At 34.4% G+C, this 26956-nt stretch overlaps 1 protein-coding gene across 1 annotated transcript in view; it reads right to left on the reverse strand.

Annotated features, from left to right (window-relative positions):
• Positions 1 to 26956, reverse strand: part of LOC150106886 (solute carrier organic anion transporter family member 74D-like) — a 229918-nt gene that overhangs the window by 170048 nt on the left and 32914 nt on the right. The window lies entirely within an intron of this gene.

Genomic DNA, 26956 nt, shown 5'->3' on the forward strand with positions numbered 1-26956 from the left:
TTTATTTTTATTTTATTTTTTACACTGAGTTCTTTGGGCTAACGTACTTTCACTTCTTGAAAACCTTTTATACAGTTCTTCGCGTCTTAGATGAGATTCGAACCCAGATCTTTCCAACCAAAGGCATCTTTCATTACTAACGGAGCTATGCAGACTCTTGTACATTGGAAAAAGGCACCGAAAATGGCAGAATTGCTATTTCAGTATGCCTGTGGTTTCTACAGACATTTAAAAGTTTCTAGTAACTTTCACAAACATCGAGGTAGATGAGAAGTGGAAAGATTTCTAAGATCAGAGAAGCATAGGTTTCTCCACGCTGAAGACAAATTCTTTTTTGCTTCTACAAGAAGAATCTTAGAGGAAAATTCAACAGTGACTAACCCATGGAAAAGTCCCCAAAGTGTCCTAAGTCTTCTAAGCAAAAAAGTAGACACAGATCACCTGTAGAATCTCCACATACTTCGATGTGGAGATTAAATTAGTAACTAAGTTACAAATATATATATATATATATATATATATCAATGGCATTTAAAAAATGCCAGTGAATGCCCAAAAATCTGAGGATCGTATTCTGCTAAATTCTAAATTTATGACAATTAAGATATGGAAATTCGAAAGAAAAGAAGCTTAAAAAAGTGGTTTATTCACCTTTTTTAAGCTTCCAGAAAGAAATCATTAACGAGAACGCGACGTTTTACCTGGAAGTGTCGACAACTAAATCGATCCGGTTCATTGAATTACAAAATAATTCACCAACTGGGAATATCTGCCATTTCTCTTCTCTTTAAAGAACTTTGAATGCCTCGCTATTAAAGGCATAAAATAGAAAACGTTATTTAATTAGGAATTTTAAGGCTTCATCGACTCCTCTACGAAAAATATGCTCATTATGGTTTTGCAAATGAGAAACTGTAGCATTAGAAGTCCTTCAATAACGAGTGCTAGAAACAATTGGCACCCGTTTGAAATACAAACGTGAACATCAAATATAAACATACAGCTTGCGTTTCTGATTCAAACAAAGCAGACGACACATGGTAGTTTATACTTATCGCTAACTGGAGCCCAACTTTGTACTTTATACATGTCCGAAGGTATACCGTTTATTTTTTTTTTTATTAATTTTGAATCATTTGTTTACAAATAATGTCCTATTTACATTCTTTAAAAACCGCAAAACTCATCATTAATAAAATACTAAGCTTGTTATATATATATATTTGAGTAAAAAATACGTCAGCAGTAAATAAAATAGCGTTAAAAAAATTGGTCAGTAAATAGTAGAAACAGACGATTCTTAACTAAGGTGATGATATGATCATACAGATTGTCAACTGGGTCCAGAATAGTTTTAAAAATTAAAGAAAATAAATCTCGCATACTTTATCTGAAAGTGCGATAAAGAAATTATTCTCAAAAAAGCTTTTATTTAATAAGCATTTATTTTAGCCTGTATGTTAGATAGGCATTTGATTTCCTAATTTTGGAAGACCATGGCTTAAATAAAAAATTACAAATACTCAGATTGTTTAGAAGCTTTCTATTTATCAAATTATTCGAAAATGGGAAATAGAATGGCGTGTGAACAGCTAAAAACTAGGTCCAGTTTTGTCGATTTAAAAAGAGAGAATTAGTAAAGTGAAAGAATATACATAGCCATCAAATTAATCCGAACAAGCCGGATTTTCGTCGTTTCTGTTTCGTTCTGGTTTCGGTTTTAGTGTTTTATTCATTTTGTAAAGCTATAAAATAGATACATCTCCAAGAAAGCATTCAAAAATCTGTACTCTGTCTCAGCACACATCCACGACTCAAAGAGAAATTTGTCAATGAGTGTGGTGTTGGTTTGAGTATGTTAATTAATGCAGTTTTAAAGAGGTTTAGGAAGACAAGTACCTTTCATCCTAACAGATAAGGAGAATTACAATTACTCAAGATCGATTAACAATCTTGATTTCGCTTTACAATTACTCAAGTCAGGAAAAACAAAATGAACCCAAGGTTATCTACTGTAGACTTAAATAGAGACTTGACAGCTCGTGGGATTAGTGTTTCTGACATGACAGTCGTCGAAGATTGTTGGAAGCAGGGAGGACTGCCCACAGACCAAAAAAAAAGAAACAACTGTTGACGAAGGCTATGCAAAAAAAGAGACTCCAGCGAGCAAAAGTGTAGTGTACAAAGATTGGACTGTTGAGAAGTGGAAGAAGGTGATATTCTCAGATGAGTGCTATTTCTTTGTCCAAGGAGATTGAGTACTCTATGTTCGCAAATCAGCGGCTGGGAAGACTTCTACCGCCTACCTTCAACGAGCTCCTGAACACCCAACTAAAAAGTTGTTCTGGAGAGTATGATGAAGAATAACCAATACATAAAAATCTTGGAGAAAAGAGTGGTCCCAACAGATCCAGAAAGACAAATAACTCATCTTCCAACAGAATTTCGTCCCATTCCATACTTCAAAAAAGGTGAAAGAGTTTCTCAAAAATCACAACATCCAGTTACTTCAGTGGCCAGGTAACTCTCCTGACCATAGTGAAAAAGAGACTTGAAAACTAAATTGTAATACAAAGAATAACTTAATACAATCCATTATACTGTAAAAGTAGGATTTCGAGATGCAGAAATAAGAAATACGTGTTCCATGTTGGTAGAGTCCATGCCTAAGCGAATTAATGAACTTATTAGGAACAGAAGAGCACATATAAATTATTAGGTAAAGTTTGAGTTTAATTTTATACTTATTTTCTTGAGTGTTCTGATTAATTTGTTCGCTACTATGTGCATATTTTTAGGGTAAATGAGTATGCAACTAGTACCAACAGTTTACGCTGCATCAAATGATAAATAGACAGTTACCAGACACTATCAACAAACCACCTTGACGAATCATAAACATTATCATTGGTACTTAAGGTCTTTACTGTCTGCGATGCACCAAGTTGCCTTCCTAACTTTAATTGTATTATGATGGGTGTAGACTGCTCCTTTCTCTAGCGATTTGTTTGTTTGTGGGGTAAATCCGAATTTCGAGGGGAAACTTTTCTACCTCCGTATAAGACGGTCTTACTCATTTCCAACTAAAAAAACAAAACAAAAAAACCCCACCTTACTTATAAAGATTCTTTGCGACCTAATACGTGATATGAAATTATATATATAGTTCTCAGAACAATACCTTACGCATCGGATTTTTTGCAGGATATGACCCCTGCTCAAAAGAATTATACCTTTCTTCCAAAAGATCACCAACATATCGGATGGCGAAGAGATTTATCACTGTCATTTTGCGGATGTTGTGGTTGAGTTGATTTTTTTTTTTTTTTGTTATTTATTTTTTGATAGTACTGTCGGATAGTAGCGCTTAAAAAAAAAACTTCCATACTAAAGAAGAACTTCGCAGTCCACTGATTCATAACAAAATTCTACTTACATCGCCTTAGTTAACCATTATGATGGCAGACGATGCTTTACGAGTGTGCGCATTATCAAACAAAACTGTATGCGAAATGCTCATTATTATCAGAAAGATTTGTCATTGTGAATTTAGCAAAGTATTCTTTAAATACTTTTAATTTTTTTATTTCATTTTTTTCCTTAGTTAAAAATAATATTTTGAATAAAATATCTCTCTTTAAATTACTAAAATCTAGTTTTTTTTCTTTAAATTTGCAGAAAAAAGGAGATAATTGTTAGAAACCACTTTTTTCCTTTAATGAAAATAATATATCTTTTTTCTCGTACGAGGAGTTTGGCGGAATGTACTGACTATGTGTTTCGCAAAATGCGTTAAGCATCTATGAGAGATTGTGTTGTTGATTTTAGAACGGACGTGTTACTTTAGACTGAGCCTGATTACATTGCATACAAGGTTTCTCAGTAATCTCACATTGCACTGGCTCCTCTGCACGAAAAGTGCAAGTGGTCAAATGGCCGGCAGGCCCCACCCGCAATGAGGACCAGTGGTGGTATTAAGGTTTTATAGGGAGGTAGGTTTCTAACTGTGGCCAAGTGAGATATTGATACTCCTTTTCCCAAACTAGTAGGTTCTAAGAAGATTTTTGCTAGTAGACTAACTTAGTCTACAGGACATTTGCTGGCAGGCTTCAAGCCCTGCGGGATCACACATTGCTAGTAGTCCGCCTAGGTCTACAGGATACTTTGCTGGCAGGCCCCCGGCCCTGCGGGATTATTATACTGCTTTTAACCCATCTCTGATGGCAGGAAATCGCCACTTTGAGATGGACAACATCAAAGATTACATCCAGTTCCTTAACAAGGAGCAGTCTCTAGAGGTGCTCAAACTTATAATAAGCAAATTAGAAACTGACTGGCCAGGATTTATAAAAGAGTACATTCACTCTAATGATGGAGAGGAGAAGGAGAATGAGATCTCACAAGAGGATCTCATTGCTGCTCTGTCACCAAAATCACCCTGTCAAAACATCTCTCAAGGGGAGCACTCTTACAAAAGAAGAAGAACCATAGAAGACCAGATGGATGAAGACACATGTACATTAGAAGTCCCAAGGAACACCGAAAAGGTTCCGCCAGTAATACTAAGGGACAAGGACAAATGGACCACTGTTACAACAGCCCTTAGGGAACACAAAATTGCATATTCCTGGGCAAAAAATCAAGATGAAGGAGTCAAAATCCAACCAGTCTCAGTCACTGACTACAGACAGTTGACAAGACTAATGGATAACAAAGGTCTCCCATATCATACTTTTGCTTTACCAGTGAGAAAAATCTCCAGGTTGTGCTTCGCGGAGTGACTGAGGGTGTCACCTGTGAAGAAGTCACCACTGACCTTATGAGTCGGAACCTAACACCAGTGAAAGTGAGCAGGATGCTTAGGGCAGATAAACGGCCAATGCCACTGATACTTGTAGAAATTGATAAGACACAAAAAGAGATCTATGAATTAACAACGATATGTGGCCTCAGAATTTCTACTGAACCACTAAGGAAGAGGTTAACATCTGGGCAGTGCCACAGATGCCAAAGGTTTGGCCATGCCCAAAAACTTTGCAAGGCAAATTACAGGTGTTTAAAATGTGGCGAGGGCCACCAGACAGTCATGTGTACAAAACCAAGATCCACTCCAGCTAAATGCGCCAATTGTGGAGGACCTCACCCTGCAAATTACAAGGGATGCATTACACACCCAAATAACCGAGGGTTACAAAAAACTACTCTTCCAACACAATTCAGCGATGCTCAAGACAGCCGTGGCAGTCACACCCCAGCCCAAACTATCTCTAGCCCAACAACTCAAGAAAGGAAACAAATGCCTAAAACTTATGCAGAGGCTGCACGAACAAAGGCTACTCCATCTCATGATCATATAGGCTCAAATCTAACATCAGTACTAACTGCCTTACTAGCTATCATGCTACAAGAATTCAGTATGACGAATTCTTCGCCGTCCTCCACGAAAAGATTCCTACAAGGTACCCATTCAATTCTGACAGCCCTCAACAATGAATAGAAGAAAATTCCATCCCAACTCTCTCATGATCACGGCATGGAATGCCAACGGACTCAGCAATAAAACTCTAGAACTACAAGAGTTCTCTCACAGGCATAATCCTGACATAATACTGGTAAACGAAACACATCTCAGACCAGCTAATAATCCCAAATTACGGAACTATACTATGTACAAAACAGATAGACTAACCGGAAGCGAAGGAGGAACAGCTATACATTAAAAACTACCTAAGCCACAATGTTCTGACCAATCCCAACCCAAGAACCTAGAGATAACAGGCATTGAAGTTAATACCAACAATGCTGGCAATATTAAAATCTATGCTGTATTGTAATATAGGCAATATTAATATAATCCACCCAGCATTCCATTGCTGGTATCTGACTTGGACTCCATTCTCGGCTTCACCGACTCCATTATCATGGCTGGTGATTTGAATGCCAAACATACGGCTTGGCATAGCTCCACAAACAACGATAAAGGTCGAATTCTAAATAATTACTCAACGCAAAATTCTATTGTTGTAACCGGACCCACAGAACCCACCCATCACAGCTCAACTGGAAGTTCAGATGTACTTGACACAGTTGTCCTCAAAAACATCAGATACCAATATCAGCTGGAAACAATAAATGAACTTTCATCAGATCATAACCCTATTCTGCTTCAACTTGGTACAAAAGAACAATTCTCCCCTCCCCACTTTTTCACATCTTGGGACAAACTCTCCAGAATCTTACCTGATCACATTGGCCCGGTCCCTACTATTCACACTAAAGAGGAGATAGAAATGGCTGCAAACAACTTTACCAGTCAAATCAAAAATGCAATAAAGTCAATTACCCAAACTACAGTTTTTCACCCTAGTGGACGGATCCCCGAGGAGATTATGGATTTGATTAGACTGAAAAATAAGGCCAGAAAGAGTATCATAGCACAAGAGCCTCTCAAGGTAAAGCAAACTTGAATCAATTAAACAGATATGTACGCGAAGCCCTCCAAAAACATCGAAACCAAGAATGGGGATCTAAGCCAACAAAATTAAACCCTGAGGACAACTCCATATGGATGTTTCTGGGAACCTTCCGCACCAAAAGACAACTTTTATCGCCAATTCAAACCTTGAAAGGAATAGCTCACACTGATGGGGAAAACGCGGAGGCTCTGGCTGACAGCTTGGAAATTCAATGCAACCCCTCATATGAAAATCTGAACATCAATCTCATCTACAAGATTCACCGCCGAGTTAGCAGTCCAGAACACAACAAAAAGATGACCTAGAACCTCTCACACCTACTTCTCCAACAGAAGTTATAAACATTATAACCCACCTGAACAACAATAAAGCTCCAGGCTCAGATGGAATTACAAACAAAATAATTAAACTACTCCCCAGAAAAGCAATTGTATATCTAGTCAACATAATTAATGCGATCCTCAGACTCCAGTATTTCCCTTTAACATGGAAAATAGCAGAAGTCACACCAATCAAAAAGATGGGAAAAAACGCTCAACTCCCTGAAAACTACAGACCCATCAGTCTTCTGTCTAACCTTGGAAAGATCGCAGAAAAAGTAATCCTCAAAAGACTTCAATTTCAAACGTATAAACTAGGTATAATCCCAAATGAGCAATCTGGATTTAGAAAAAACCACTCCACCGTTCAGCAGCAGATTCACAGGCTGATCGAATACATTTCCGAAGGCTTCAACCGGAACCTTCATACAGCTGCAGTCTTTTTAGATGCCGCAAAGGCTTTTGATAAGGTGTGGCATCAAGGTCTTCTCTACAAACTCATCACATCCAATATGCCTATTAATCTAGTTAAAATAATTCACTCATACCTCAAAGACAGATACATGCAAGTCAAAAGAAATGAAACTGTATCAACCAGACGCAAGGTTCTGGCGAGAGTGCCGCAGGGCTCACTCTTGGCCCCCTTGCCGTTTTCTATCTATATTGCTGATATCCCTCAAAACCCAAGCTCAACAATCACTGCATTATATGCTGATGACACTGCATTATTAGCGAGATCTCTCAGCCCCAAACTGGCTATTAAGAACTTCAAAGCAGCATTCACATGCTGGAAAGATGGTTTATGGACTGAAGAATTCAAACCAATCCACAGAAGAGCTCAGCCATACTGTTCACTAGAAAAAAGCCTCAAGTCAAGGAAGATATACATTTACTAGGTGTTAAACTCCCATGGCAGAATACAGTCAAATATCTTGGAGTAATTCAGGATAAAAAACTACAATTGACCAACCACATAGAACACAAGTTCAAAGACATCCAAAGCAATAGCGCAGCTCTACCCCATGATCAACAGAAAAAGTAAATTCGATACTCAGAGCAAACTGTTCATATACAAGATGGTAATACGTCAAGTCATAACTTATGCATCTCCTGCTTGGAGTCATACTTCGAAAACAAATATTCAAAAGCTGCAGAGAATACAAAACAAATGTTTGAGAATGAGTTTGGATGTTCTGTGGTTCATCAGAAACTCCCAAATTCACAGAGACGTCAGCATTCACTACATCACATCTCTTCTTCATGACCTAGCTGAAAAGTTCTTCAATAAGACAATTAATCATCCGAACCCACTGATCAAACAAGCATCAGACTATAATGAAGCAGATTTCTGCAAATACAAGAGACCCAAGTCAATTCTATGCTCAACTGAACACAGTTAATCTCACTGCCCTTTCAGGGCGAGCTTAAAGCTCAATAATTCTCCACCCAAAGAACTTTCCTTTTCAGATGGAGGGGAATATGAAAAGCATTTATGCTTCACCCATCAAGTCAGTACCGTTATGCGTTATGCGAGCTTGGCGGACGGAAGCATAATCGACCATGAGATGCGGTGATTAATACCCTTGGAGGATAATGGATGACAATGCTGTAGCCAATGAAGTTCTAATTGAGGCTCAACTATTGCTGTTACCCTCCTGATCAGAGAGCTATTAAAGCCATGATCAGAGCTTTAATAGCTCAATAACACGTTATCCCTACACTGTCCTCGACAGATAACGGGGAAGATAAAAAGCAATAATTCCTTATAAGGACTTATTGCTGCTACGCAAGGTCGGGTTTGTGGAGGAAAGGAATCGACCGTGAGATGCGGTGATTAATACCCTTGGAGGGTAATGGATGGCAATGTTGTAGCCAATGAAGTTCTAACTGAGGCTCGGCTATCGCTGTTACCCTCCTGCCATGATCAGAGCTTTAATAGCCCAATAACACTTTATCCCTACACTGTTCTCTACAGATAACGGGGAAGATGAAAAGCATTCTTGCTTCGCCCCTTTAAGCAAGTCCTTATAAGGACTTATTGCTCGTTTTCTCTTTTATATATATATATATATATATATAATTAATTTTTTAACTTGGGGATACTGTATATTAGGGTTACCAAGTAATTTTATAATCTTGGTTATTTAAATCCTAATCCCAAGTATACAAACAATTAAGTTTGCGCCTGAAACATAGTTCAAGTCTAAAGATGGCACAACCAGGGCAACTTATTGTAAAGGTGGGTATAGCTAAGAATAGTGATCAGAGCTTTACCCACCTTTACAATGAGTTGCCCTGGTGTTGTACCATCTTTAGACTTGAACTATGTTTCAGGTGCAAACTTAATTGTTTGCATACTTGTTGGGATTAGGAGTTAAATAACCAAGCTTATAAAATTACTTGGTAACCCTAATATATATATATATATATATAATATTTTTCTACAGAACGGGTGACTGTTGTGGCTTCTTTAAAAATACGAGAGCGGTAATGCTCTTCTATGTAAGGAATACAACTTTTATCCCACTCAATGACATGGTTGGTTCTGGAGAAAAATCTGAAGATAAGCCCGATATATCTTGTCTGTTGTTTTTGACATATCCGATGTGTTCTCCCTGTCTTATCTCAAGGCTTCTTGGAGTCTGGCCGATGTAACTTAAACCGTACGAGCATGGGATATTGCAAAATCCAGCATATTTAAAGAAAGGATGGAAGTCTTTTGGAGATCTTAAGAGTTTTCGAATTGTATCTTTAGGTTTAAAGGTCACTCTTATTTTATGTGGTTTGAGGAGTTTAGCAACCTTGTTGGAGGCTTTCACAACAGTCGCCCGTTCTGTAGAAAATTTTAATAGGAACCAAGGTTTAATCTTATCCGAGATCTGGAAGACCCTAATTAGATCTCTAAACACACAAGAAATGAACTTTAGTACCAACTATAAAACGTTCCTAAACAACAAGTGAAATCATGTACGCGATACACGTATATTGCACACGTTCAATGTCGTTTTGTAATTTATAATTAGAATTCTGTTAGTCTAGTCTGTTATATGTTTTGTTAGCTTTAGTCCTATCATCAGTCCTGTACCCTGAAGATGCCAACAGCTAAAGTTGGTGAAACTAGTTGGTATTAAAATAGTTTTTTCTCAGATACTTGATCAACATTTCTCAAATAGTCAATTTACATAGCTTCTGTGGTCAAGAAAAAATATCGTTTAATATAATATATAATATAATATAATAAAAGCGTCAATTTATTTTTGATTTATATTTATATATTTTTATATTATGCCATGAAGAAATGTGAACATTCTAAACTGAGGTATATTTTCCTATGCGAGGTAAGTGAATAAGTCAGGGAAAAAATTCCAAAAATCTTTTATTATGTCTGACTTGGAGAGTTGGCAGGCAGGGCGTGGAGTCCCCAAGTGTATGGAGCAAAACGCTAGTACCTTTTCATTTAATTCTTTGCATACAAAAAAAAAAGAACAATGTATATCTCACTAAACAGTGGACCTAACGGCCATGCCTTATACTCTATCCGTTGTGCCGTTACGGGTGGGGGGGGGGGGGAGAGCTAATCGTAGAATGGAGCGTGAACTGGGTGTTTACACACTGTTATGGAATGTCCTTCGCGGATCACTGCAATAAATTAATCAAACAGGACCATTTTATCTATTCAATTATTATAATAAGAAGGTTTACAAATAAATTTTTTTCCTGGTCTTCAACTTGTTCAAGGTACTGCTGTTAGTTTATTGGGGAAAAAAAAAAAACCGTGTTTAAAGTTTACACGATTTCTTGTCCTTGAGTACTCATGAGGATTAGACTCGTTAATTATTCTGTAATTTTTATAGGCCTCTGTCAGTTGTCCTTAAAAAATCTTACTTGGCGTTTAATATATAATGTCGAATATTTATTCACTTCCTAAAATAAACTTTGTTTCACTTCTCATATCATGTTATGATTTTAAGATGTCTTTCCTTTTATTTACTGCAAAAGACAGCTTCGTCATGACAGGTGCTGTGAATTAAGAATTGCATAAGATGTTTTTATCAAATGTTCATTGCAATTCTATCTTCTGCTAAGAAAAAAAAAAAAAAGTTTGACCTCTATAATAAATTTGGTTCTTTAACCTCGCAAGATTACGTAAGGAGGAACCGACCTAAATTGAGTTACTGAAGGAATGAATCCGGGGAAACAGATATTCAGGTTACGGTCATCTTTCATAGAATGAAGCTTTCAAAATGACCGCACATGTTACTTAAATTCATCTTTAGAAAAAAAAAAGAAAAAAAAAGTGCAGTTATTAACTACCGTATAAAGTTTACTCAAAAGAAAAATAATAAAATAATAAATGAAGAATGCAAATAATAATAATAATAATAATTAAAATTAATAAAATTAAATGATAAAATAATTTAAAAGAATGCAAATAATAATTAAAAAATAAAATACGAAAATACAGGTATGGAATCGATTACCCAACCACCATACTTATTGAAATACTGTTTGTCAGATACGAAAAATTCTTAATATTATTAGGATTCGTATTAGACCTATTATTTAGAAATTCATGCGAAATGATATCCAGTGAATCTGATTGACCAATCAACATGCTATGAGGGAGGAACAAAAATCAATTGGCTCCAAATATATTCAGCGGAGTCTACTAAAGAAATACTAGAATCTGCATATTACCCATGATATTAAATGTAAATACGATTATAGTAATAAAACAGTGAAATAATAAGAACAAGGTTTTCCTTAGCCTTGACCAGACTCTTTTTTTTTATGGCAAAGAAGGGAATTTTATTTTAAATTTAGAATTTTTATTTATATATTTATGTATATTTTCATTAACCTATTTTCTCGACTATCAAGGCAAAAATAAAAGCAGACAGTTAACAAACGAATTTCTTGTTGTAAAGTGAAATATATTTGTATATTTAAAAAAATAATTAAATTCTATGAAATAATAGTAAATGTGAAAAGATACTTTTGAATTTAGAGTAATTTTCTCTTTTATTGAGAGAAATATTTAAAATTCAAATGGAAATTAATACACCATTTTATAATTAAAATGTTTTTATTATGTATTTTGGTATTTTGAAGAGTTCTTGTTTTTCTCTTTCTGTATTTAACATATATATTTAACATATATATATATATAACATATATATAACATATATATATATATATATATATATATATATATATATATATAACATAATATATATATTTAACATATATATAACATATATATATATAACATAATATATATTTAACATATATATATATATAATATATATATATATAACATAATATATATTTAACATATATATATATAATATATATACATATAACATAATATATATTTAACATACAGAAAGAGAAAAACAAGACCACTTCAAAAAATGTATATATGATTAAGTATATATATACATTTAATATATATATTTAACATATACATATATATATATATGATTAAGTAGACAGATAACAAACGAGTTTCTTGTTGTAAAGTGAAATACTAGTGGAAAAACAAAATTTCTCAAAACAAAGTATGTGAAAAATTCACATACTTTGTTTTGAGAAATAACATGACTTCAAAATACCAAAAAACACAATAGAAAGATTTTAATTGTATTTTATTATTGTGTTTTTTTGGTATTTTGAAGTCGTTATTTCTCAAAAAAAAAAAGCTGAATGAAATTCACATACTTTTTGTTTTTCCACCAGAAAATATTACTTTATTGTACTTGGAACTGAATATCAAAGTACATTGCTTTTTAAAAATGTATCAGTTTTATTTTATTCATTTTTCTTTTAATAGCACATTGAAAAAAAACTCAAGTTTGTTCCGTGCATCTTTGCTAGACATTAATTGCAGAAATGTGTGCATTAAATCATTGTTACAATAGTTTCCATAGGAGTAACGCTTACTGGAGGAGGGGGAGGAACAAAACACATAAATTGCCTTATAATATATACAATTGGAAGAAAAGAATTACTTAGTAAAAGAAGAGAGGTCAACATCATAGCATAACAAACTGAGGCCAGGCGTGCCTCTTGTAACCTGAATCTTCTCCACTTAAAGCAGGACGGGAGATGTTATGTGATAGTGTGCAAGGTTTCTATGACAAGACGCTTGGTCAGGGAGTTTAAAAAAGTGTTTAGAAGTGCTAAAAAGAACTGTTGTATTTATGAGAATTTCTCCTAGGGGAAAGAAACCATTAAAACAATGTTTTTATTAATTTATAAATCCCGATAGTATTTTTAAAAACAATGTGGATGCATTAAGTTTACCGCTGCAGTTGTGTATATATATGTATATAAAATATACACACACACTGAAACTATACATTTTTTTCAAGTGTATATACAATATATATGAAAAATATATTTCAATTCATAAAAATTTTTATTGTTTCAGTGTTTATTGGTTCTGCTCAGTGGTAGGGTGACCTCGTCACCAGGCTCGGCTCGAGGCAGGGCGAAAACTTACAAAGAGTTTATGTTACGATTATACTGGGAGCAGGAAAAAAAAAAAAAAAATTAAATTGGATATGTCATATTTCAAAATTATTAAATTCATATATACATATTTATAAAGTTAATTATATTTTATTCTAAGTATATACTCCAAATAATTATTTTTATTTTGATAATCCCTGGGACAGAAACATATAAATCCAATTTCATTGAGAAAATTAGATTCTCTTATAAATAGAATATTTTATTTAAGAAACAAAATTAATCGGAAATTTTTATTTATTAATTTAATATTTTAATATGAAAATGTGATATATTAATAAATAATATAAGTATGAAACCGAAGGACGGGAAAAAAAATCTTGCCCATACTCAAAAATTTTCTCGGGCTGGCGCTGCCTGTCACTGAGTGGAACCAACGCTGAGTTGGACGATCTTTTCGGTCACTCGTAGGGAGTGGTCGGAGAGATCACCTAATTTTTAGAGAGACCTTTACTTAAACAGTGTCACTGCTTTATTTATTTACGCTTATGCTAGCCAAATGTGTTAACTAGCTAGAAAGTTTCATTTTACGGTTATCCAAGTTTGCCTTTAGCCTTGATAAACTGCATGGAAAATTTGGTGTCTTGAATATATAAGAGGATGGTAACTTTTCAATTACTTTAAACTTTATGCAGTTTGGAGAAGTCGATTAAAAATATGTAAAAGACTATCATCTATGTACTACGAAATTTAAAAAAAAAAAAAAAGTCTGTCAGAATTTTCCGATCACTGTGTTGAAGATCACATGTTTTTAAAAGCACTGGGACACAATCGTACATTCAGATAAATGACTACGTACTTGCCTAAAAAATATTTTTGTACACTACATGGATAGACAGTTTATAGAGATATCATCTATGAAACTTCCCTCTTCTACGGAGATAGTATCAATTCCAGGCTATATAAAGCAGGCAGTTTTTTTTTTTTTTTTCATAAACAACAACAGCGACACACACACACATGTACACAGAATGAAAGTTAATTCATATATTCATAAGTTCTATTTTGCTTGCGTTTTTCTACAGATGAGTGAGATTGGAACGATCACAGCAAAATTGTGGAAATAAATTCATCTGATTAAATAGTGGAAATCACTGTATATGTCGACATTATCTCTGTCACATTAATTTCATTTTTAACCTGACAAATAAATGTTTCAGTGTGTGTGTGTGTGTGTGTGTGTGTGTGTGTGCATGATATTTATTTTTCGCTTCGTTTTGATTCCCAAAGACTGGCATAGTTTTGAACATCTTCAGTATAGCTGGTAGGCATGTTTTGTTTATTCGCGTGAAATGATATAACCGGTTTGTCCAATCACTGGGGTATGCTGTACCTTCGGGGGGGGGATGCAGTGCGTGTCTTTGGATGAAGGGAAGGGGATAGAAAATATGAAGCAAGGTGTGTTGTTGTATGTCAAGCTAACTGTGCCAGAAGGGGGCGAAATTCTTAAATCTGTTGGAAGAAACGAATGCGTTTTTCTATTAATTTAATGGGAGGTGTCTAACATTACTAAGCAGGCACACTTTTCGGATCTTGCTGTTTTCTTTGTATTTATCCCATATTTTTTTTTGACCTAGCAACCCACATTTATTTAAATAATAATAAGTAGATGCAAATTTGAATTCTATAGTATTGTGAAATATCATAACTAAGGTATTTAATTGTATACGTTAATGTTTCATTAATTAATGTAATAGATTTCAAGGGCATCATATATTTATTTCGTATCTTCATTTGCTCCAATAAATCCCATTAAATGATATTAAACCAACTGATATAACTACAAGAAAGAACATACGAGTATATAAGAACATAAGTTACCTTCATAACTCTGCTAATAGTATGTTCTTCTTTGTGGTTATATCAGTTGCTTTAATATCATTTTTGTCTTGTGTTTATCAGAACTTTCCAGCAATTTAGTAAATTACTAAATTGCTAATTATAATAAGTTATTACAATATAATAATTATATCGTAATAACTGTATAGTTGTTCTAATAGCAATGCCTCAGACTGAGATTATTTAAATCTCTAGTTCAAGGTTAACTTGACAAGCCAATTTCTTTCTTTCTTTTCTTTTCTTTTTTTTATCAAGAATACAACCGCAGAAAAAAATTGAGCTGTCACTGACTTACACGCGGACACCAGATGCGAAGATTATTTAATGAAGTATTAGCTTATAATAAATAATTTTATTATTTTATAACCTTGTTATTGTATTAGTATATATATATTTTTTTCGCTATTTTTTACCATTCTCTGTATGGCAGATTTTTTTAAATTTTTTATTGTACTGAATATTGCCTTAATTGTGAACTTGTAAATTTCTGTAGACCCTTCCTATTTGTTCACATGTTTGCAAAGGCATGACGTCATACTTTCTCACTACGAATCCCAGTTCCGACATTTGTAAACGTCACACTTCTGTTCATGTAGTTCTTCAGTTCTCGGTTTATTTAGGTCATATTCCTTGGATTATTTTTTATTTATTATTTTTGCTTAAACGTTCAATGATTCATTGTATAAAGTCCTACGTGATAATTTGAATGATATTTATAAATGGAATTATTAGAACTGCAAGAGAATTCTGTTTAATATTTTTACATATTTATATTTTACATTTTTACACAGGAATTGTGATGTTTACACTAAATCAACTGCTTTAGACAGTTAAGCTGTTAAATAATCACATTGCTATTATACACTAGGATTCGAGTTTTAACCTAAGAGAGTACAGATCTTTCAATTATTATGAATGATTAATTATTTGCATATAATTAAATATTAATTGCCAAGAATGAAATAGCCATCTTAACTTGGGGGACTATATATCGGGAAAAAACTTTTTCTGATTGGTATGTGTTGTTTTTTGGCAGTGGAAGATTTCATTGATCATATTGTATATAATTCATTTGTGTAGAAGTTTAGGCCAGACTGAAATAGCCATCTTAACTTGGGGGACTATATATCGGGAAAAAACTTTTTCTGATTGGTATGTGTTGTTTTTTGGCAGTGGAAGATTTCATTGATCATATTGTATATAATTCATTTGTGTAGAAGTTTAGGCCAGACTGACCTATGAATTATAAAGCACGACCTAGTTCGTCTGATTTCACTAGATTTTTTTATGGCATACATGACGTCATATATCAAGAAATAATTATGACGTTTAGATTTTTTTTTTATCCATGTTACATTAACTAGTTATTTCTGACAGATTATAAAGAAAATCTCATACTGAGAATTAAAAGCGACATTATTTGAATTAGAAGTTCGAACTTTGCTTAGAAAACAAAGAGCACATTGAGAAATAGTATACTAGGTGTCAAGTGGTTCCCATAATATCAGCCTGTGCACTTGAGGAAATCTATCTTGAGAAAAGCTGCCTTAAGTGCTAAACAACAATCATTTTGTGTGATTGGAATTTAGTTATATATAACTATATTGTTTGTTTTTGTATACAGAAGAATAACAGACCAATCTCATTTAACTTTTTTATCACCATATTTTTAACTCTGGATTTGAAGATTTTTTCTCGGTCATTTCTACGAGAAGAAAACCAACAGTGATTTGCTTAATCTATGGCGTGGTTAATAATAATCAACCGTTTAAATTATATTACAGAGAAGAAGGCCAGAAGATGTGGTAATTTTACACTACATACGAAATCAAAAAGTCAGTTAATTGGAATAGTCACTGATAATTGGAATAGTCACTGATTTGCAATGAAGAAATTATAACTTTTAAAGTTCTTAAAAGAACTGGGAGATGGACTGAGTCCTTGACTCTTTATCCCGTCATCTGAATGAAGAAATCTGTGTGGATGGAGTGTTGTTGAGCTAAAAAGCTCTAGTCATGGCTGGGTAACGGCAATAGACGAGCCTCAGTTAAAACTTCATTGGCTACAACATTGCCATCCTTTACCCTCGAAGGATATTGTCCTTATAACTTTTAAAGTATGATAATACGTATGTTTATATATATAATATATATACTAATCAGTGGTGTAGCTAGAGCTTATGCCGCCCTGGGCGATCCATGAGTTTGTCGCCCCTCTCAATACACACCAAAAATACTACAAAAAGTCAAAACGACGTACAGGGAAATAAATTAAAACGCTGTTTATTTTTGAAGTAAAACTTTAATTTCAATATTCTAAAATGTTATTTTTCTTGCTTTTCTGTTAGTAAAATCGTCGATGACATTGGCGAAGTTTATTTCATAGTAATGTAGGTAACTCTTAATCTATTTTATTTAGAAAAACTCCTCTCACAACTAGTAACACTTACAGCAATTCTGAGGAAAATTCGCAGTAGTATTACAATATTTTGAAATTAGTTCTCGAGACTGTATTTTAGAATTAACTGCAAAAGTTCAAAAAGGTTCAAAGTGCTTCCCGGGACGAACCGCCCCTCCTTTGCTACGCCTCTGATACTAACTTATGTACAAAGCCATTCTATTATTATTATTATTATAGAGTAACGTACATACAAAAACTACAATCTTTTCCCATCTTAATTATAAGCACTTATTTCATTAAACTTATTATTACATTTTTTTAACTATTTACTATCTCTATAAATTTTATTAGCACATGTTTTTAAAAGAACTGGGCGATGGACTGAGTCCTTGACTCTTTATCCCGTCATCTGAATGAAGAAAAACTGTGTGGATGGGGTGTTATTGAGCTAAAAGCTCTAGTCATGGCTGGGTAACGGCAATAGCCGAGCCTCAGTTAAAATTTCATTGGCTACAGCATTGCCATTCGTTACCCTGGAAGTCCTAAAGATGACTTTTCTTCCTCCACAAACACTGTTCTTATAATTCTTATAAGGACTGGCTTAAAGGGGCGAAGCAAGAATGCTTTTCATCTTCCCCGTTATCTGTAGAGGACAGTGTAGGGATAAGGTATTATTGAGCTATAAAAGCTCTGATCATGGCAGGAGAGTAACAGCAATAGCCGAGCCTCCGTTAGAACTTCATTGGCTACAGCATTGCCATCCATTACCCTCCTTATAAGGACTGGCTTAAAGGGGCGAAGCAAGAATGCTTTTCATCTTCCCCGTTATCTGTAGAGGAGAGTGTAGGGATAAGGTGTTATTGAGCTATTAAAACTCTGATCATGGCAGGAGGGTAACAGCAATAGTCGAGCCTCAGTTAGAACTTCATTGGCTACAGCATTGCCATCCATTACCCTCCAAGGGCATGGTGGTCCGGGAACCCAAACCAACCATACCCTCCAAGGGTATGGTGCACGAAAAATATTATTTTTATACATAAAAAATAATGGTGTATTATTCTAGTCTGGGTTTCTTATTAACGTAGAATTATTTTTTTAATTGACTAAATTTATTATTATTATTATTATTATTATCCCTGACACCTCCAAGGAGTCCGAAGAATCATCGCGGGAGGACACCTACAACTGTCTCAACCACTACACCGAACCTCTACTACGAATCAACGCCATCTACCTCCCACCTCCACCACCACTAGTATTCTATGTTTGTAAATTGCGTGTGTTCTGAAGGTTCTGAAATTTGTGAAATTAATTTTGAAAAGTGATATTTTTATGCATCTATATTTTATGAATCTCATTATATATATAGATTATATATAGATTACCAACTTATTTAAATCGCGAAATAACACTAGCTAATAGGTATTTCATTTTTTTTTTTTTTTTTTTTTGTCAAACGATATGTTTAAATTACAGTACTGTATTTAGTTTCCCCACCTCTGGAATTTGTTCACTGTCCATTCTAATTTGAATGGTGAAGATTTACATGACGATTAAAAGATCAATCACTGGTATGGATAAATCGCATCTGCTGAAAATTTGCTGTTTTTGAATTTATTTATTTTAGGCTGAGAAGCCATTTAAGAGCAAAGGATATCCTGTTGTTTTTCACGCTGAAAACTTTTAGTAAGTCGTCGCAGGCAGACGACTACAAATGATAGAAATATACTGATAATAATTAGGATTTTAATGGCCGCCATACTGGCTCATTATGTGTCAGTGGACAGGAAAAATGCCCATCTGTCTACTGGATTTAAAACCACGGTCTTTATCGTTAATTGCATTACAGTTGGTCGACTCATTTGGACAATGCTTTTTTATGCGCTCTGCTGCACAACAGAAACCCCTAAACCTCACATAAAAGAATATTTATTTATTTATTTTTATTTTTTAGCAATCCAATAATCTTACTATTTCTATCTCCACCGGACTCGGTAACATTCATTGCATGGGATCACGCTACGAATTGTAGCTATAATCTGGTTTAAGTGCTTGTATTGATTTTTGTACATGTTGTGGTATGTATTGGCCGCATCTACTGAGGCCAACGAACTTTAAAAGCAGCCGTCTGGACGGCGAGCGTTAAATCGAATCTATAATAGCACCAAAACGCATTCCAAGAGGAAATTCTTTAAAAATACGTTTTTTTTAGTGTTTGCAAACTCATCAATTCCCCCCCCCCCTTTAAGAATTCTAAGGTACATAACACATCTCACTGGGTATTATCGAGAAAACAGTCAATATATATTACGTCACTTATGACAACAGGTTACATTTCCTTCAGTTACGTGCTCAGGATTGTTACTTCAGCGAGTAAATCGCGTGTCCATGAACCGATGCATATGCTAATCATTTGTCTCTGAATATGCATTCTCCTCCTTTACCCAGCAACAGATATATATATATATATATATATATATATATATATATATATGTGTGCTTGTTATTTTGAGTAGCCTTGCATATATGTGTGTGCTTGTTATTTTGAGTAGCCTTGCATAGCGTGCTGGTTTACCAATTTCGGAGAATACTTGGCATTTCCGATTCCAGTTATCGACAACTTGGGGTAAGCTTTAGAAGCTATCGCAAAATTATAAAACTAGGCAATTTGAAGAAAAGGCTTATCTATCTATTGTATGCAAAAACTATAATGGTTTGTTAGCATATTCTCAGAAAATTTTGTACATTGAAAAAAATATAAAAAATACTTATAAATTAAATATAATATTATAATATATAAAATGTTTTTAAATCAGATTATTAAACTATTAAACAGATTGTTAAAATAAGGTTGTACGTTTAAATTAAAATGACGAATTAGTATTAGTCAAACATATATAGTTACGATCAATCACCTTTCTCTGGTAATGCAAGCCCTAAATGCCACCCATTAATGGAAAAGACCACTTTGAAGGGATTGACTTTTGTTTATTTCTAACACAAACTTACAGCTAGCGAAATACGAGTGTCCCCCCGCACTTCCCACCCTGCACTCAAGAACATGACGAAAGAGTAAGAAAACAAACCGCAAAAATCATGCCAAATACTTCCCCACCGCCCACATGACCTAATGTTGCTAATAACAGCACACATACACATGCACGCGCGCACTTACGTCGAGGTCACCGACCTCCCCGCTGTTGTAACGGTAGGGAAAAGAGGGGAGGCCGGGCTGTAACACGCATGCGCGGCTTGCACTCATGTAAGGCACTTTTCCTACGAAGCTCGGTATGAACAACATCGACCCATTTCTGTGAGCAGCGGAAAGTGACGTCTTGTATATAGGACACACCAAAAGATCGATTAGGCAGTGTCGACCTATTTCGTATGGCTGGACCATGAGGAACTCGCCATGTGGTGACACAGTATGCTTCGTATTGCAAGATTTCCAATAAGGCATTGATATGTCTGAAGATAATAAAGTTTTAATAGTCGACATTATAGTTTGATATCATTTGGTATTGGGTGTCCAGCCATTCCACGATCCAACTAGGACAGTTTTCCAATTTACCAGTTACATCATCACATGTTCTATTTGTCCCCAACAACTATCGAAGTTTCTAATTCGTAATTTGCATTTTAATTCCGATTTTAATGTTTATCTCTTAAAAGATTGATAAATTCTATAATGTTGTCTTCAACATATATAATAATTATTTATAAAAAAAATTAGAAAATGAAAGATTTCATAGTTTATTAAAAAATGTACTTGTACACCATTTTATTTTTAAAATATTTTTTTTTTTATTTATAATTTATAAGCAGATATTTTTTTACTTATTGTGAAGTGAATGTATATCAATGCATACCCTTGGAGGGTAATGGATGGCAATGCTGTAGCCAATGAAGTTCTAACTGAGGCTCGGCTATTGCTGTTACCCTCCTGCCATGATCAGAGCTTTGATTTGATAGCTCAATAACACCTTATCCTACACTGTCCTCTACAGATAACGGGGAATATGAAAAGCATTCTTGCTTCGCCCCTTTAAGCCAGTCCTTATAAGGATTTGATTTTACTTATTGTAACGATCAAGTATCAAATGTACGATTTTCTGGAATAGCTTTATTTTCACATAAAAAATCAACATTATAAATATTAAATTCACTTTGAGGCCTATTGTATTCTCTCTTTTGATTCGTTGTATATATATATATATATATATATATATATATATACTTATTACAGGTTATTAGCTGAGTGTAGCTGCTACCTTTTTGGTAATACTGTTATGAAATCGCTCTGTAGATAATGTTACTGCTATTAGAGTCATATGACAACATCGATTTGATTAATTTTTTTAACCTTTTTATTGAAAGTACCAATGATATGTTGTGTCCGTTGCTTGTTTGTTTGCTCCAGTTGCAACCTACCACATGTCACTAGAACTAGTGATTAATTGTTTCTTAGTGACAGGTACAATCATTCACCATTACTCAAATAACACGTCATTCGCGATTAGTCTCAAGCTTCTCTTCTCATATGCAATAGTAGTCCAAGTTTTATTCAGGCTCTATGTATTTATTTATTTTGTTGACAGAATACATTCATTTTTTACACTGGATTTTTTTGCGGTCTTTGAGATCCCCCCCCCTCCCTCCACACCTGCACAGAAAAAAAAAAAAAAAAGCATTTCCATCCCTATTTGAGTTCCATCGGATATAACCAATATATTCGATGGAACCAGAATATAACCAATACTTTTTTGAAGAGAGAGAACCTAGAAGTCTCGTTTTGGTTCTACAGTTATTGAGATGAAGTAATATTAAATCCATTATTATTTCATAGCCAAATAGTTGAAGCATAAAAGTTTCGAAATACCAAAGAACACAACCTTCGGTATCGGAGTTGCGTTTGCTGGTATTGCACTATTAAAAGACAGGGAATCCTAGGCAGAGTTCGTTATCTTCTAAGTAGTGCTATACCAAGGCAACTCTAATGCCGAAGGTTGCATTCTCATAAGACTTCTAGTCAATTTCGATGTTTCAACTCTTTGGCTGTGAAATAACATTTGGTTTTTAATATCCTATTATTTCAATAACTTTTCATGCTATTTTAATTAATGCCATGATGCATCATCTGATTCTCATTACATTACATACAAAACAGAATGAAAATTAAATGGTGGTATATACAGGATTGACAAATTGATACCTGATTATCTCCATAATTTTATTATTATATATTATGCAAAGAAAGATTTAAAATGGTGTACTGTTACATATTAATTTAATTTAATAATAAAATTGATTATCTCCTTTTTATTTTGAATTAATTTAATATTTTTTACTTACTTTATTTTAGTTAATGAAATAAATAATATTATGTTAATAATAGCAAGTATTGATTTGAATTATCCTTTAATTTAATGTAACTTAATAATAAGGATCGGTTTATGTTTTGATAATAGCAATTAAAATTAAGTTATTCATTAATGTTTTATTATTATTCATTTAACTTAATTTAATAAAACAAAGTTATAATATCGTAGTAACTTTAATTGAATTAAATAAACATAGAAAAACTATTCAACTAAAAGCTTTTCTAGTAGGTAAATGGAAATTCTTGGGGGAGACTACACTCCTACCAAGGGCGTTCCCCGGGTGATGGAATGGGGGAAATCCAAATGGGTTGCTCTGAATAAAGATTAAAAAGCCGTGGACCAAAGGATGTAGCAGAGGCATGGCAAGCTGGCTACATTATTATGCTAATAACTTCCATGAGCCGGAGAAAGTCTGCAAACCGAGATAGTGTTACTGCGTACGGGGCAGCCGACGCGCATACTCGAAGACCACATAGAGTAGGTGAGAAATCAGGAATGTGGTCAGCAAAGGACGTGAAACACGTAGCCACCCTCACCATAAAATCATTATAACGACCTGGAAAATTGCAATTAGTCCAGGAAAATGTAAAAAGATTGAAATGGAGTATTTTAGGTTTATCAGAGACACATTGGTGCGGAGATTGATTCATGGATTTACCAGAAGGAAGACTATATTTCTCAGGAAGAAAAGATAACATACACAGAGAAGGAGTTTCATTATTAATTGAGAAGAAACTTGCACACTCAGTAATTGAAATAAAACCAGTGTCTCCTAGAATAATCACAGCCAAATTTCAAGCAAAAGAAAAAGGTCAAACAATTAAAATAATCCCATAGATGGTTACTAGATAGTAACCATCTAGAGGAAGAAATAGAAAATTCCTATGAGGAACTACAATAGGAAATAGATAGATCAAAAAACAGAGAACTCATGATAGTGATGGGATAACGCTAAAATAGGACAGTTCGTAGCAGACAAAAAAAGATGTGATAGGGAAATTTGGATACGGAGAGCTTAACGACAGAGAAGAACAATTACTCCACTTCTGTAAAGCAAACGATCTAATGATTGCAAACACTTTGTTCTATCAACGCCCTAATAATAAATATACATGGACATCCCCAGATGGTAATATAAAGAACTGCATAGACTATATCATCATAAACAAACAATGGAAAAGATCAGTAAATAATGTACGAACATTAAGAAGCTTTGATTTCGACACTGAGCACGAAATATTAACTGCCAAAACGATGATAAAATTCAACAGGAAAAACAATATCAGAAAAGAAGAAAACATCAACCTACCAAAAGATAGCTCAAGCAGAAGTCGATTTTTAGAACAGATGTGCTTGAAATTAAAACCCCCCATCTTCCAGAACAGCAGAAAAAAATTCTGGGAAGAAGGAAAGAAACAGTGTTATCAATTGCAAAAGCCACTCTAGGTACCAAACCAAACCCAAAATAACAAACAGTGGATAACCCAAGAAATCCTGGCTCCAATAGAAGAAGAAAGTGAGAACAAGATACCTGTAAACCAACAAAACAATGAAGAGAATAGAGAAAAATACAGAGCGCTAAAAAATAAAGTTGATAATTTGTGCAAAAAAGCCAAAGAGAAATGGTTAGAAGAAAAAGCTAAGAAATGCCAAGAAAACAACCTAAAAGTCATACCAACAAAACAACCTAAAACTCATGACACTATAAGAGAAATTACAAAGGAATTCTCAGCAAAAGCAGTAACAATGATAAACAACAAGATGACTGAAACCGGGAATATTGAAGATATAAGAAAAATCTGGTCAATCCATTTTAAGATCATCTTTCATCAAGGAAACAAAACTACAATGCCAACAATAGAAGAAAATAATGACCACCCAAAAATTTTACAAGAAGTTAGATACGCAATAAAAAAAGATGAAAAACAATAAATCACCAGGCATTGATACTATCCCTACTGAACTGTGGTTATATGGAGGCAGCACATCAATAGAATATTTAACAACCCTATTCAATAAAATACTACAAACAGGAGAGATCCCAGATGACTGGAGAACTGGAAAGATCATCCCAATATACAAGAAAGGAGACAAAAGAGACAACAGAAATTACAGACCAATCAATTTACTCTCCCCCACTTATAAAATATTCGTAAGAATTGTACCAAATAGATTAAAAAGCACCTATGAAGAATTGATAGGCATAGAACAAGTTGGTATCCGAGGAAACTATTCAACAATACACCAGATTTTGATGCACAGAAATTGATGCCAATAGACATGCTGCGTTTATTAAAATTAACCAAGCCAGAATCAACGAAAATATTTATAGTTGTTGAAGACCTAGTACTGAAGTGGGAAAAAGAGGTAGTCTTTACGAGCCACAGGATCGACTGATTAATTTAAAAAAAATAATAATAATGTCCCAAAACTCTTGGTCCCAATAGGTTTAGTCCACAAAGGAGGGGGGTAGACCTGAGAACACGGGCTGCGAAGGCTTACAGCGAGGCGGTGCAGCTCCTTGTGGGTTGTATCACCCGGGCCAGGCTCTTCCCCTACTCTTTCAGTTCTACTTGTTCTTTTTTATTTGTGTGGGGTCAGTTTAAAAAGTAAATCCAGTTTTTTTCTCAGATCTACTCCAGAATTGAACCATTGTCTTCAGTATACTTTCTTTTGTTTTGTTTGTCTTCTCCTTTACTTGTTTTTGCTTCTTTCGTCGGTCAAACATCTGAAGAGATGGCTGACCGTCGATAGCTGTATGAACGGATATAGGGAGATGATGTCGGAGATCTGTTTGGCTACAGACCTGTTAATAGGTTATGTGTGGCCAAGCAGGTCGACTGAGGCCTCTTTAATACCTACTACTGTCCACTCTTCCTTTTTCTCTTCTTCCTCTCTCACTATCTGCTGACCCTCAGCACAACTTTTAGACTCCACAGGCCGGTGATGAAAGATATGAACTCCCATTCTTACTCATATATATATAAAATTTGACCTAGAAAACATTCAACACAACTATATATATATATATATCGTCACAACTAAGACAATCAAATATTAGAATGATCTGGTGTCACAACTTATCCTTTCTTGCTTCGCCCCTTTAAGCCAGTCCTTATAAGTAAGGACTGGCTTAAATGGGCGAAGCAAGAATGCTTTTCATCTTCCCCGTTATCTGTAGAGGACAGTGTAGGGATAAGGTGTTATTGAGCAATTAAAGCTCTGATCATGGCAGGAGGGTAACAGCAATAGCCGAGCCTCAGTTAGAACTTCATTGACTACAGCATTGCCATCCATTACCCTCCAAGGGTATTGGATTGAACGAACAATCACCGCATCTCACTGTTGATTCCCCCGATTGATTCCCCCGCTCTATTCCGTCACAACTAAGGCTTTCAATATGAAATTTAATTGAAATAAAAATAGGATTAAAAGGAATGTTTCAAATTTTTCAAGTATATCTCAAAATAATTGCAAAATTTTTTCTAAATATAAAAAAATACTATTTAAAATAAAAGTTGCCATATTTTTTATGATAGAGAATATCCAAACTTAAAAAAGTGATGTACATTTTTCTGAATAATTCGGATGCAAGTCGTTTCTACACTCCGATGAATATAATTTCCGAAACATTTATTTTTAGTAGCTTAATTAACTGCAAGGCAAGAGGAAATTAACTGGGCATGTTGTTGTTAGACCGTACTGCTTTCTAGCGTTCTCTCGTAATTTGTTAATTAACTTAATCGTATGGCACAGAATGTTGTCTAAAATGTAACAAGTTAGTGTAGAAGAGATATATGTCTCTCTGTCACTGAGTTTCATCAGCAAACCAAGTCCTGAGTGTTCCCAAGCGGTTAGGCTGATTAGAGGAAATGTAGCAGTTACTGAAACTTCTGCCGAGTTTTAACTTTCGTATAATTACAGGGTACACTTCACCCCCGGAGGCACCACGGATAAAATATATCTTGGTGGCAATGTTTCGAACCAGAGGGTAGTTATAGAATCA

The sequence above is a fragment of the Typopeltis vanoorti genome, chromosome 5 (genome assembly GCF_054136105.1).
Source record: "Typopeltis vanoorti isolate ZY-2024b chromosome 5, IOZ_Tvanoo_1.0, whole genome shotgun sequence".
In the NCBI taxonomy this organism is placed as follows: domain Eukaryota; kingdom Metazoa; phylum Arthropoda; class Arachnida; order Uropygi; family Thelyphonidae; genus Typopeltis; species Typopeltis vanoorti.